Source organism: Myotis lucifugus, unplaced genomic scaffold, assembly GCF_000147115.1.
Source record: "Myotis lucifugus unplaced genomic scaffold, Myoluc2.0 scaffold_3, whole genome shotgun sequence".
Taxonomy (NCBI): Eukaryota; Metazoa; Chordata; class Mammalia; order Chiroptera; family Vespertilionidae; genus Myotis; species Myotis lucifugus.
In genome coordinates, this window is record NW_005871051.1 from 8,226,203 (window position 1) to 8,239,884 (window position 13,682).

Here is a 13,682-nt window from a genome sequence, read left to right on the forward strand (position 1 = left end):
GTGGGGAGGCTCTTCATGTGGCGTGTTGCCCAAGCCATGCCCTGAAGCATCCCCATCCTCAGCATGGCACATTTCAAAGTGAATTGCTGAAGGATACAATTTCTGTGAAATAAAAGCTGGTTTGAAGAGGAGCTGCTTATGAAATGGATTTTAGCAGTAGTAGGAAACTAAATAATAAACATTTGATATTCAGCAACTGACCTCTCAGTGTTTTCTTGGGGGAGGGAAATGATTTACCTTAGCACATTTCCCCTTATTCTTCCTTTTTTTGGGGTGTTTTTTATGCATTTATTTATTTTTTTGATTCTTTATTGTTTAAAGTATTACATATGTCTCCTTTTCCCCCAATTGACCTCTCCCCGGCCACCCCCATCCCCCTGATGTCTGTGTCCATTGGTTATGCTTATATGCATGCATACAAGTCCTTTGGTTGATCTCTTTACCTGCCCCCCCCCACACACATACATGCACACACCCTCCCCTACTTTCCCTCTGAAGTTTGACGGTCTGTTCAATGATTTTTTGTCTCTGGATCTATTTTTGATTATCAATTTATGTTGTTCATTATATTCCACAAATAAGTGAGATCATGTGATGTTTATCTTTCTCCAACTGGCTTATTTAACGCTTAGCATAATGCTCTCCATGTCCATCCATGCTGTTGTGAATGGTAAGAGTTCCTTCCTTTTTACAGCAGCAGAGTATCCCATTGTATAGATGTACCACTGTCTTTTAATCCACTCATCTGCTGATGGACACTTAGGCTGTTTCCAAATCTTAGCTATGGTAAATTGTGCTGCTATGAACATAGGGGTGCACATAGCCTTTCTGATTGGTGTTTCTGATTTCTTGGGATATATTCCTACAAGTGGGATTACTGGGTCAAGTGGAAGCTCCATTTTTAAATTTTTGAGGAAACTTCATACTGTTCTCCACAGTGGTTGCACCAGTCTGCATTCCCACCAGCAGTGCATGAGGGTTTCTTTTTCTCCACATCCTCACCAGCACTTGTTTGTTGATTTGTTGATGATAGCCATTCTGACAGGTGTGAGATAATACCTCATTGTCGTTTTGATTTGCATCTCTTGGGTGATTAGTGACTTTGAGCGTGTTTTCATATGTCTCTTGGCCTTCTGTATGTCCCCTTTTGAAAAGTGTCTATTTAAGTCCTTTCCCCTTCTTCTTGAAGATAGTTCTATTGTTTAGAATAGCCACTCTTTTCATTTTCTTTCTTTTTTCTTCCTTCTTTCCTTTCTATTTCTTTCTTTTTTAATTTAAATTCTTTATTGTTGAACGTATTACATAGGTCTCCTTTTTTACCCCATTGTCCTCCCCCTGGCCGCTCCTCCGCCCCCACCCCCAGCACATGCCCTCACCCCCCTACTGTCTGTGTCTATTGGTTATGCTTATATGCATGCATACAAGTCCTTTGGTTGATCTCTTATCCTCCCCCCTCCTCTGAGGTTTGATGGTCTGTTATATGTTTCTGTGTCTCTGGATTTATTTTTGTTCATCAGCTTTTGTTGTTCATTATATTCCACAAATGAGTGAGATCATGTGACACTTATTCTTCTCTGACTGGCTTATTAAATCTTTTTGAAACAACCACAGGCTTATAAAAAAGTTGGAAGTACAGCCAAACACTGTTCTTTTTCTGAGGAAGTTTCTGACCTAATGCCCTATCACCTGTGAATAATAGTATCTATTTCCTATAAGCAAGCATACTTCCCTCCATAACCATAATCCATCAATATTGGAAAGTTCACATTGATACATTGCTACCATCTGATCCTCAAACTGCATTCAAGTTTTTCCAGATGCTCCTATAATATATTTTATAGCAAAATATTCCATTTATAGCAGAATCTTCCCCTGCATTTAATTTTCATATCTCTATCGTGTCCTTCACTGTAGACAATTCCTCTGTCTATACTTTCATGGCCTTGGCTCTTTTGAAGATTACAAACCATTCTTTTGTAGAATGTTCCTTGATTTGAGTCAGTTTGATGTTTCTTCATAATTAAAAAAACAACAACAGGTGATTGATTTTTGGCAAAAATAACAAATAAGTGATGCTACATTCTTTTAATGTTGATTTTGGTTACTTAACTGAGGTGTTGTTTGTCGAGTTCTCCACTGTAAAGTACTCTTTCCTCTTTATGCAGAGGTACTTTGAAATTTTGTAACTCTTTTGTTTTTTCATCAAAATTTTAATTTATTCATTTATACTTATATGGTTTCATGATTTGGCCAATGGGTAGACATGTGTTACTATCATTATTTTACTTTTATGCATAAATTGTCTCATCCGTGGGAGACTGTTCAAACTAGTTCTTGAGTTCTTCTAACAAGTCCCCATCATTCTTTCAGCACTTCCTTGCTTTCTGGCAGAACTAGGCATTCCAGACGCAGCTCATGTTTTCCCTGTCCCAGAGCTGGAACCCACAGTTTCTCCAAGGAGGCCTGGTATCTTTGGAGTAAGCAATGATTTTAGCAGCCAAGATCTAGGCATTAGTTATGCTTATGACTATTGGGATTTCCCTACTCCTAGGCTCCTCAGTGAATAGAACAGGGATCCACATATACACACACACACAAATATAGATATAAATGTGTGTGCATATATATCTTTATGGATATGTATACATATATATATATATAATATGCATATTTACATATAGATGTGTGTATATGTACACACATATACAAATATATGTATAAACACAATATATGTAAATATAGAGGCAAATATGTGTATGTGTGCATATGTATGTGTATGTGTACATACACATTTACATCTATATTTATATCTGTAACTATCAATATATGTTGAAATCCATAGGTTCATACTCATGCCTTTAACTCCAATACAACCCTATAGGGCTCACCTTACATTTATTCCTTTCTATTATTTGTCCCTCTTATGACAGTGAGAAACCTAACTCTTATCATTTTTTCCCCCAAACCTCATTCGAGGATATGTTTTCAGTGATTTTAGAAAGAGAGGAAGGGAGAGAGAAAGAGAGATAAACATCAATGTGAGAGAGAGACATTGATTGATTGCCTCTTGTAGGCACCCTGACCGGAGATCAAACCTGCACCTTTTTTGGTGTGTGGGATGATGCTCCAACCAACTGAGCCACTCGGCCAGGGCTCATTATCCTTAATATGTTTACTTATTTGCTCAATCCCCCAGTATGAAATCAATCTCCCATTTTGGTAGTACCCCCACCCCTATGTGGTAGCTTCCTCTCTCAGCATTGGCTCTGACTCCTCCATCCAGTGCACATGCTCCTGGAAGTGACTTGGGCTCTGCCTCTCCAGGCTTGGCTCTCCCAGCCCATGGATGCCTTCTCACCCTGTTTGGGCTCTAACACCTTAGGCTGGGTGGTCTTTCCATCCCTAGCTCAGGGCCACAGTGGCTCCTTTGGCCGGGGGTGGCTAACCTTATGGCCTGTGTTAAGTTCCAATTGCCTGTAGTGATTATTGGTTTGATACTCTTTATTGGCAGCCATTCCTTCCATGTGTCTCTTTCTTACTTCCCTATTGAAGTTTCTTTCACTTCCCACATAAACTGCTTACTTCCCTCTTGGTGTTTCTTTAATTTCCCACATAACCTGCTAGTCTCAGCCTCTGTTCTGGGGAAACTCCAACTCAGACACCCTTTGTCCCTCCAGACCTAGAGGAAACAGTGGTTTTCCGCCCGTGCTTCATCTTCTCTTGTTTGTTCCTTGATTTCATCTGTATCTTTGGAAACCTTCCCTTCATTACCCTCTTAACCTTTAGGTTATTACTTATTTCTGTAGTGGCTCTGACTGAATCACACCCAGACACGGCCTGTTCCTCTGCTCCATTCCCCTTCTGAGACCCAGAGTCCTCCTAGGATCTGATCTCCTTCTTTAGGGGAATCAGCTTGAATTCAAAATGAGTGGAAATCCCCACCTTCTTATAGCTTTTTCTTTGTTAAATTTACATTCTTCATATGAGTTACATGGAAAGAAATGACTTTCAAACAGAAATAAGTTTTAACAGAAAACATATCTTTTCCCAGTCTTTTGAGAACATGCTAAAATGGGGATAGGTTTAATTTGCAAAGCACAGCGAAACTTCATTAAAACACACACACACACACACACACACACACACACACACACACACACACACCCTTTCCTCATTATCATTGCCTCCTACATGCCTGGAGACAGCTCTTTAACATCTCCTTCCTCCTTTCCTTCTCATAAAGCAGCATGTCAAACTCAAAGGTTTAAGTTTATGTGGGCCGCAAAAAAACAAAAGCTTCAATGTTCATAGGAAGGTAGGTTTATTTCGATAGAGACATGCTGAATACAAAGGGCTGAAATAAATGAGTCATCGTTAACATAAAATAATAGAACATTTTAATAAAAATTAATATATTTTCTTGAACATTAACTTACCAGATACTGAATAACTGCACAAATTAATAAGCGTAATGCAAATAAACCTATTTTTCTTGTTCTTCGAAAGCAAAATATTTCCTGTTTCACACACCAAACAAGTCAGTACAAGACTAATGACAAGTGGCAATTGGCTGCTAAAATATTCGCTGCTAGTATTAGTGGAGAGAAATGGTGCGCCTGCATGTAAGGTGCATAAGGGAAATGAATGCAACACGATTATAGTAACCAGTCATTAGTGAACGTTGTAGTTTGTTATTAATAATTATGTATAACAGGATATTGTAAATATTAGGTTATAAATTTTTCTTTGCCTGGGGACAGTGAACTTTATTGATGGTGCACGACAAAGTAGGGTTCCCTACACCCCTCCCCTTCTTCAGGGGGTCTGGGATGGAAACAGTGGTCAGGAGATTCTCAGTGTCGGGGGAGCATCGATCTGGGGCAATGACTCCCCAGCAGCTGAGGGCCTCTCTTCCTCTCGCTGGGACTGGTGGTCCAGGGGACTCTTACTCCTTGGAGGCCTTGTGGACCATAAGGTCCACCACCCTGTTGCTGTAGCCAAATTCATTGTCAGACCAGGAAATGAGTTTGACAGAGTGGTCATTGAGGGCAATGGCAGTGCCAGCATCAAAGGTGGAGGAGTGGTGTCACTGTTAAAGTCACAGGAGACAACCTGGTCCTCAGTATAGCCCAGGATGCCCTTGAGGGGGCCTCTGATGCCTGCTTCACTACCTTCTTGATATCATCGTATTTGGCAGCTTTCTCCAGGTGGCAGGGTGGATCCACAACCGACACATTGCGGGTGGGGACATGGAAGGCAATGCCAGCGAGCTTCTCATTCAGCTCAGGGATGACCTTGCCCACAGCCTTGGCAGTGCCAGCAGAAGCAGGGTTGATGTTCTGGGCAGCTCCTTGGCCATCACGCCACAGCTTCCCAAAGGGGCCATCCACGGTCTTCTGGGTGGCGGTGATGGCGTGGACTGTGGTCATGAGTCCCTCCATGATGCCAAAGTTGTTATGGATGACCTTGACGGGGCGGGGAGGGGCTAAGCAGTTGGTGGTGCAGGAGGCATTGCTGACAATCTTGAGGGACTTGTCATACTTGTCATGGTTCACATGCATCACAAACATGGGGGCATCTGCAGAAGGGGCAGAGATGATGACTCTCTTGGTTTCACCCTTCAAGTAAGCCCCAGCCTTCTCCATGGTAGTGAAGACACCAGAGGACTCCACAACATACTCAGCACCAGCCTCACCCCATTTGATATTGGCGGGATCTCACTCCTGGAAGATGGAGATGGACTTTCCACTGATGACAAGCTTCCCATTCTCAGCCTTGACTGTGCCTTTGAACTTGCCATGAGTAGAATCCTACTGGAACATGTAGACCATGTAGGTGAGGTCAATGGAGGGGTCATTGAGGGTGACAATATCCACTTTGCCAGAGTTAAAAGCAGCCCTGGTGACTAGGCACCTGATGCAGCCAAATCCGTTCACTCCAACCTTCACCATCGTGTCTCAGGGCTGTGGCTGCTGGCACTGCACAGGAGGAGTGGCTGTTTGACGAGCAGGAGGAGCAGAGAGCCAAGTTAAGAAATTTTTATTAAAATGTTCTTTACATACTGTTATATTGGCTGGGCTGCAAAGATATTCGTTGTGAGCCGCATGTGGCCCGCGGGATGCGAGTCTGACATGCTTGTCCTAAAGCCTAGTCTAAGCAGCCTGCACATCTCTTCTATCTCATCCCTGTATTTTCCCATTCCAAGAATCTGATGAAATAGTTTTTTCTTTTTCCTAATTCATATTGCCCCTGTATTCATTTTCTATAGCTGCTGTAATGAATGACCCAGAACTTGGTGGTTTAAAACAACATAACTTGATTCTTACAGTCCTGGAGGTCACCAGTCTGAAATCAGTTTCTCTGGGCTAATCCCAAGGTGTTGGTGGGTCTGGTCCTTCTGGAGGCTTCAGAGGAGAATCCATTTTCTTGTTTTTCAAAGCTTCTGGTGACTGCCATCATTCTTTGTCTTGTCATCACTCCAATCTCTGTAGTTGCACTGCTCTCTCCACTTCTGTCATTGAATCTGCCTCTGCTTTGTCTTATAAGGGCACTTATAAGGGCATTTAGGGCTCATATTGATAATCCAGGATGATCCTCCATAACTTTTAATATCCTTAATCATACCTGCAAGCATCTGTAGAGTCCTTTTGGCATATGAGTAATTCACAGGTTCCAGGTTTAGGACTTGGATGAACCCTTTCACGGACCACTATTTAGCCTATCACAGTCCCCTAATCACCATGGTTTGTGGTTGGGGTATTCCCTATGAATCTTTCCTTCCACTCCCAACCTAGGTTCTTATACTTAGGATTCCCCGCCCTCTGCTCTAATTCTTTCTTTCTGAAAGTCCACACCTTAGATTCTTTCTCTGGCCAATGGGAAATGCTCTAAGTCATGCTTAGGTTTAGATGTCAGCCCACTCAATGGCTGACACTCATTACTCTTAGCAGAGTAAATGCTAAGGTGGTGAGAGAACAGGTCAGCATGAACTTCAGTTCTGTGCACAATGGTGACTTCAACTTTGTCAATTCTAGTTTCCTTTACGTGATGTTTATGGAAAGGAGCTGTAGACCCCATTGGTTGTTTGCTAGTTGGTCCATTATAATAAACACATTGCTGAAGAACAGTCTATACTTGGAAGTCAGTACAATTTGAACCCATGTTAAGAAAAGACTCAATTGCCTCACTAAGCCATAAGCGTGTCCTGTTTTTTATGCCACTGTGTCCCAGTCACTGTGAAATAAAATTGTCTTCTTGCTTTACCTGGCAGGACCTGCCAGAATCCTAAAAGAAGCTGACATTAGTGTTAATGGCTGTTCACTTTATTAATGTGGAAAGTGAACTAGACTTAATTAAATTGTTTTGGGTCAGAGTTTTTCCTTTAATGGAAATCAGGGTGGGGATCTTCTATTTCCCTCCCTCCCATGGAATATATTAAATGCTGTGGAGTCTGACTTTATTTCCTAGCAACAGTCAAGAAAAATGGCTATTTCTGGGAAGCATTCCTCTTTTAACATAAAGAAACCCAAGTGAATTAACATAAAAAATATGGGAACCATCAACTGCCTTCCAGTTGAAGCGTACTAGATCCAGCCTAACATTTCTCCAACAGACCTTTGAGAGTAAATTCTGTTGGTATGTGATGAGCAAAGGAGTGATTTAAAATGATCAAAATGCCTACATACCCTTCTCTTCACTGATTAAACCCCCACTCATTCACCCTAAAGGAATATTTATGTTGAATTTTTGTATTTCAGAAAAACGCTGCAGAAATTCAACTGTCCAGATTTTAAAATGTCTAGAATAATCCATTTCAAGTGAGTGAAAGCAAGGTCTAAGCCGGTATCAAATATTATCACAAAGAAAGGTGTTTATAAAGCTCAGAACAGCCACAGAATCTCCATAGGCTCTCCTCCAACCACAGAGTCACCAAAGATCCACAGTCTAACTTTATAGATGGTGTGAAGAAGTAAAATGACTTCCTATGATTATAATCCTAGTATCAGAAGCAGACCAAAAATGTATCAAAAATGCCTCTTATATTTGACACCATTGCTTTTCTCATTTCCCACTTGCTTTATTTTACTCAATCCAACTTCAAATACCCTATATCCTCCCCATAAACATTCACTCTCCCCTCATATCATCCATCTTCCTCCTACACAAAGAAGACTGAAGAGGATAAAGAAGGCTGGGCAGCAAGTGAAGGAGAACCTTCTATGGAAGGAGGTTTGTCAATTCATTTTCCTTTTCATTCTTCTCCCTCTTCATCAAGACTCATCCCTACCTCCAAACCCCCTGCTTGTCCTCCAGTGTTCTCTCAACACTCCACTCTGCCCCTGACTCCTGAGACAATGCTACAACCCCCTTCGTCATCTAAGTTTTAACCACACACAAGAAGCTATGGCTAAAACTGTTTTTGGATGAAAGGGTCAGTGGAAATGAGGGCTAGATATCTGAGTTCTGGGACTCAGGCCATATCCTTTTACTTCCCACTAAATTTTCTGTTTATTTGCAGCTCTACTATTCATCATTGCTAAAACCTGAGAGTAAGGTAATTACTTCCTCATTATTCCAGCAAGAAAATAACTTGACAGCAATAACCTTTGCTTTTAAGGTTTCTTCTGGTAAGCATTTTATGTAAGAGACGTAGTTACTGTCAGTCACTAAAGTTTCAGAACCTTACACCAAACTTATCAGAATCCGTATTTTACTGTGATACCACAACTCCAGCTGGTGTCATCCACTTACCTAACTACCAGTCAAAATATGGTCCAGTTTTAGGTTCTGGGTCTGCCACTGGTTTGGATATATGAAACAAATAAAATAAACACATTGAAAAATCTGTTTAGCATCACTATTTATCAGGACAATAGAAATTAAAACCACAACAATATGGCACTACCCACTCACTGGTATGGCCAAAATTAAAGCGTGGCCAGATAGGGAGCAACTGCAACTCTCATTCATTGCTAGTGTGAATGCAAAATGGTAACACCACTTTAGAAAATAGTTCGGCAATTTATTGTAAATTTAGCATACCCTTACCATATGACCTACCAATTCATAGTGGGAATCATCCCCAAATAAATGAAAATACAGATTATCATAAAAACCTGTAAACAAATGTTCATAGCTTTATCTATAACAATAATAATGTTAATAAATGTTCACAGCATTATCTGTAATAATAAAAGTGTAATATGCTAATTAGATCAGACGTCGTTCCGGATGACCTTCTGGATGAAGCCGCGGCGGCAGGGGCCAACCCCTTTGCACAAATTTTGTGCATTGGGCCTCTAGTTCATAATAACTAAAAAATGAGAACATCCAAAATGTCCCTTAACTGCTGATACTCAAGTCCAAAAATCATAGTACTCCTATTTGTGATAAGTAAGAAAATGATCCATTTAAGCATTAGGTTTAATATATAGAATTTAAAATGAGTCTTTGGGGAAAAATTTATAGGGCAGAAGAGAAAAATGAACCCCCAGAGATAGGTCCTATGATTGAAAAAAAAGAAGCAAAATGAAATTTTACTAAAAGCCTTTGATATCCAAACTCTGAGGGAAGACAATATGCTTTGTGAATACAGGATAAAAAAAAATTAGCTTTTACAAGATCCTTAGGAGGAAAATATTCTTAAACATGGTAGGAGCTTCAGTTTAGAGATCTATTGAGAGTGAGACTCCAGCAGAAAAAAAATGTAGTAAGTAAGGTAACATCATTTCTAGAAAACAGGTTTGACAAGCCCAAGCAATTCTATTTCAAGAAATAGGAGTAGCAGCCTTTACGTCATAGGACTGAAGATGTTTGCTCTGAAATTGGTGTGATAATGATGGTCTAAATAGATACCACACTAGGTATGGCACCTGGGCACCAGAAATACAAGACTTGAAGGGGAAATGCAAATATCTTGTGACTGGTGCTGTAACCGCTGTAAATTTCTACACTTTCTAAGAAGGCTACAGCGTCTCCTACACCTCCCTCTGACGGAAAAGATAGTGGGCACTTGGATTTTCCCTCAGATGTCACATTAACCTCTTAGGAGAAATTAATCTCTCTTGAGAAATTTCTCCCAATTGGGTTTAATGTTATAGTCATGAATTTTAGATAATTGACGTAAACTGACTGACATCTTGGCAAGACTAACATTGAGATCTTCTTCTCTCTGACTATTCTTTCCTCAGGGCCATGATTCACTGCTATGGTTCTTTGGCCACATTAATGTGGGTCCAGACTAAGTATTATGCTTAAGAAATAGTTTCACCTGAGAAACTTTCGAGGGGCTGGGTTTTGTTTTGCTTTAAATTTTACGACCATAGTACTGCCTGTCATGATAATCTAGGTGTGTCTTTGGATTCTTGAAATGTTGGGGAATACAAGAAATTACACTTATTTAAGTGATAAAAATCCCAGTCAGCAGTGGTTGAAAGAACCCAGATTCTACCAGATATTTGAGACTAAGTCCTTTAGCTGAGCCTAGGTAGAATAAGAACTTGGGGAGGAAGAATTAAAGGTCTTAATTCTTTTGCACATTAAATTGTTAGAACTTGAACTTGCAAGAGAATGTAATCTTTGGACTTCACAATTTCTTCTGGGAACTTCACAATGGGAGGGAGTTTATGTGCAAATTTGGGGCATACTTACGTTGTTGGAAATTTATTAGTGGAATATATTAGTGTTGCCACTGAATTGTAATGCCTAACCTCTGGAGAGCTATATTGGGCAGGGTAGTTGGGTGTAATTTGAGTTAGGAAATAGAAAAGGGAGCAAAATCTCAGCCATGGATGAGGTGTAGCTTTGGAGTTAATCTAATGAATGTACTGTCTGGGAGCACTTTCAGGCTTCCACAGGAGGATACCAACGGAGCAGTAGGTGGTATTTAGGGATGGTCTTCTAGAGAATTTGTAATTGAGATTTTATAGATCAGATGTCATTATTCTTCCCAAGTTTTAGAGAGTCTAGTAGCTTCAGAGAAAGAGGAAAAGTTTGAAAAGTATATTTTGGCCAATGTAATAAGGAATAGATTCTAGAAACCATGTTTTCTATCTTGACTTAAGCTTTTTTTAAAAAAATGTATTTGTATTGATTTCAGAGAGGAAGGGAGAGGGAGAAAGAGATAGAAACATCAATGGTGAGAGAGAATCATTGATTGGCTGCTTCCTGCTCGCCTCCTACTGGGGGATCAAGCCCTTGACCGGAATCGAACCTGGGACCCTTTGGTCTGTAGTCTGATACTCTATCCACTGAGCCAAACTGGTTAGGGCAGACTTAAGCTTTTTCAAGAAAGGCAGATCTTCTTGGGGTGGCAGGGGTTCCACAAACAGGCTCACTTGACGAGGTACAGGACAGTCACAGATGGTATCTACTATCTTAACCTTTTAATTCAGGTTCCCAGAAGCCCTATTCCTCTGATGGGGCAGCTCTGTGGTGGAAGATCAGTCCCTGATGTCTGCTTGACTCTGGGGTCATGTGTTTACTTGGGTTGAGATGACTTTCTTTGATTCTGAGCACTCTCATATATTCTTTCCTCAATTCTCCTAGGCTTCTCATCCCACCTCCCTCACCCTCTGCCGCTCGTAGGGTTAGCAAGGGGAGCTTGTAGCCACAGAGAGCTTTCCTCACTTCTTTGTGGAGAATAGATTACTAGGAATTTGGGAACACAAAACAAATACAATAGCTTTTCTTCCATGTAATCCTAGAGGTATCCAAGAGCAATATGTAAATGAACTTTGATGTGCTCATACATGATATGACCTCGAAAAGAAGTGTCATCTATTCTCCTGTCTTCTATTTAATTCTTAAAGTATTCAGAGATGGATATTTCCTATATAGTTTATTTTCAGTAATTTTCACTAGAATGTGCTTGTTTATTCAAATTTAACCCAATTTCTTCATTGGTTAATGAAAATAACTCACACTATTAATGAATGCCTGTTAGGATAAGCCCACCAACCCTCTCATGATACCATTAACAAACCTCTTCTCTACATTTTCTTCTTTAGGCCAAATGGAACTGATTTTTTTCCCCTTCATCTGATTTCCAAAAGATGGTTTCAATTTCTCTCTTTTGAATGTATTATTGGTAAAGCAGGGGTGGGACATTAAGTCAAGTTCCGCCCATAAAAGATCCTTAACTCAAATTACCAGTCACTGAGTTTTGAAACTTTTGATGCTGAGGCTTATTTGAAGTCTTTTGGGTTTTCCCCTCCTTTTATTATCTTCATTATCAACAGCAAACTCTGGTGCCTGAAGGCACTGAATATTAAAATTTCAAGCACCCCACCCAACTCAAACTCTGCCTGCTAAGCACCTGAACCACAGCTGGCTATGGGGGTTGGGGGTGCAACTAAGGGCCATTTACTAAGAAGCGTAGCAGAACACAATGGGCAGAGAGATAAGGAGACTGAGTTCTGGTGCCAATAATCTAGAAGCTCTGCCACCTCAACAAAGAACAAAACAAAAGCTCTTGCTAAGCATTTTTTTTTCATGGTATAATTTGCTTTTCTAAAGAAGTGGTACTTACTGTTGCTGTAGATTGAATTAACATGAATCTTTATTGAAGACAAAACTGAATTTTAAAAAAGACACTTTAAAAAATAGGTTAGGACATGCTTTTTTTCATTATATGCTTGAAAAAAAAGTTTACAATGTGCTTCTACACCTTTCACTAATAATCTGTCTAAAATTAGTCAATTTTTTATTCTTATAACTAACGTGCTTTTTGGCTTTCACACCTCACACCTCTTCATTTTCCCACTGTTATCGCTAGCTTTGCATTTTTCAGTTTTTTAAAAAAATATTATCACCTTCACTGTTGCCAGCTTCGTTGTACTCAGGGAGAGGGAGCTTGGCGTGTGCTACAGGTGAGGCTGAAGCTGAGGGTCCTTGCAAGTGAGGCCTCTGTGTAATTGCATCACAATTATACCCAATCCCATTTCGTTTTAACCTTCACACATAATTTTTCCTATTGTCTGTGCACCTATCATCACACATTCAAATCATTTCAATGACAGTCAGATATATTTTAGGTCTCATTTCCCTCATTTACAAAATAGTTTCCGATGTCTCTTCTACCTTTACAATTTTACTATTCTAGCATTTAAAAATTTTTAGCTCCATCCCCAGCTCTTGAATTTTAGCATTTCTTAAAATCTTTCCTGGTGATAATTTTAAAGATGATCAGAGTCTGCATTGTTTTAGTTCACTGCTGAACACTTGTACTTCAGGTCTTAATTTTCCTCAATTGGTTAAGAGAACAATCCTTGTATGCAAAAGTACAATAATTACATTCACATGATGAATTTATATTTAAAACTTTCTTCAGTAAAGTCTGGTACCTAAAGCTGCACAGTCAGGGATTTAACAATTTACTTCTCTAATTTCTGGGAGACTCTTAAATCTCCCAAAGTCACTGTGAAAACCACTCTACTCACAAGATATTTTCCACCTCCATCTTTTACTGTTTGACAACTTGCTTAGGAAGGCGGTCGTCTGTTTAGATTTTTACTTCAATTTGGGAGTCCCCATTTTTACATTTTTATTTGTATATTGTGCCTCTTTCCCCCCTTGATATTTGGATGGAGGGAAGGGGATTACCCCCATGAAAATGGGTAGAATGGAATGACTTTGCAAACTAAAAGAAGCAGTTTTATTGGTGGCAATCCAACATGGGGGAT

General features: G+C 40.0%; 1 pseudogene; it reads right to left on the bottom strand.

Moving 5' to 3' along the window:
- Positions 1–4,908: 4,908 nt before the first annotated feature.
- On the bottom strand, positions 4,909–5,951 carry LOC102421422 (annotated as a pseudogene).
- Positions 5,952–13,682: the final 7,731 nt, after the last annotated feature.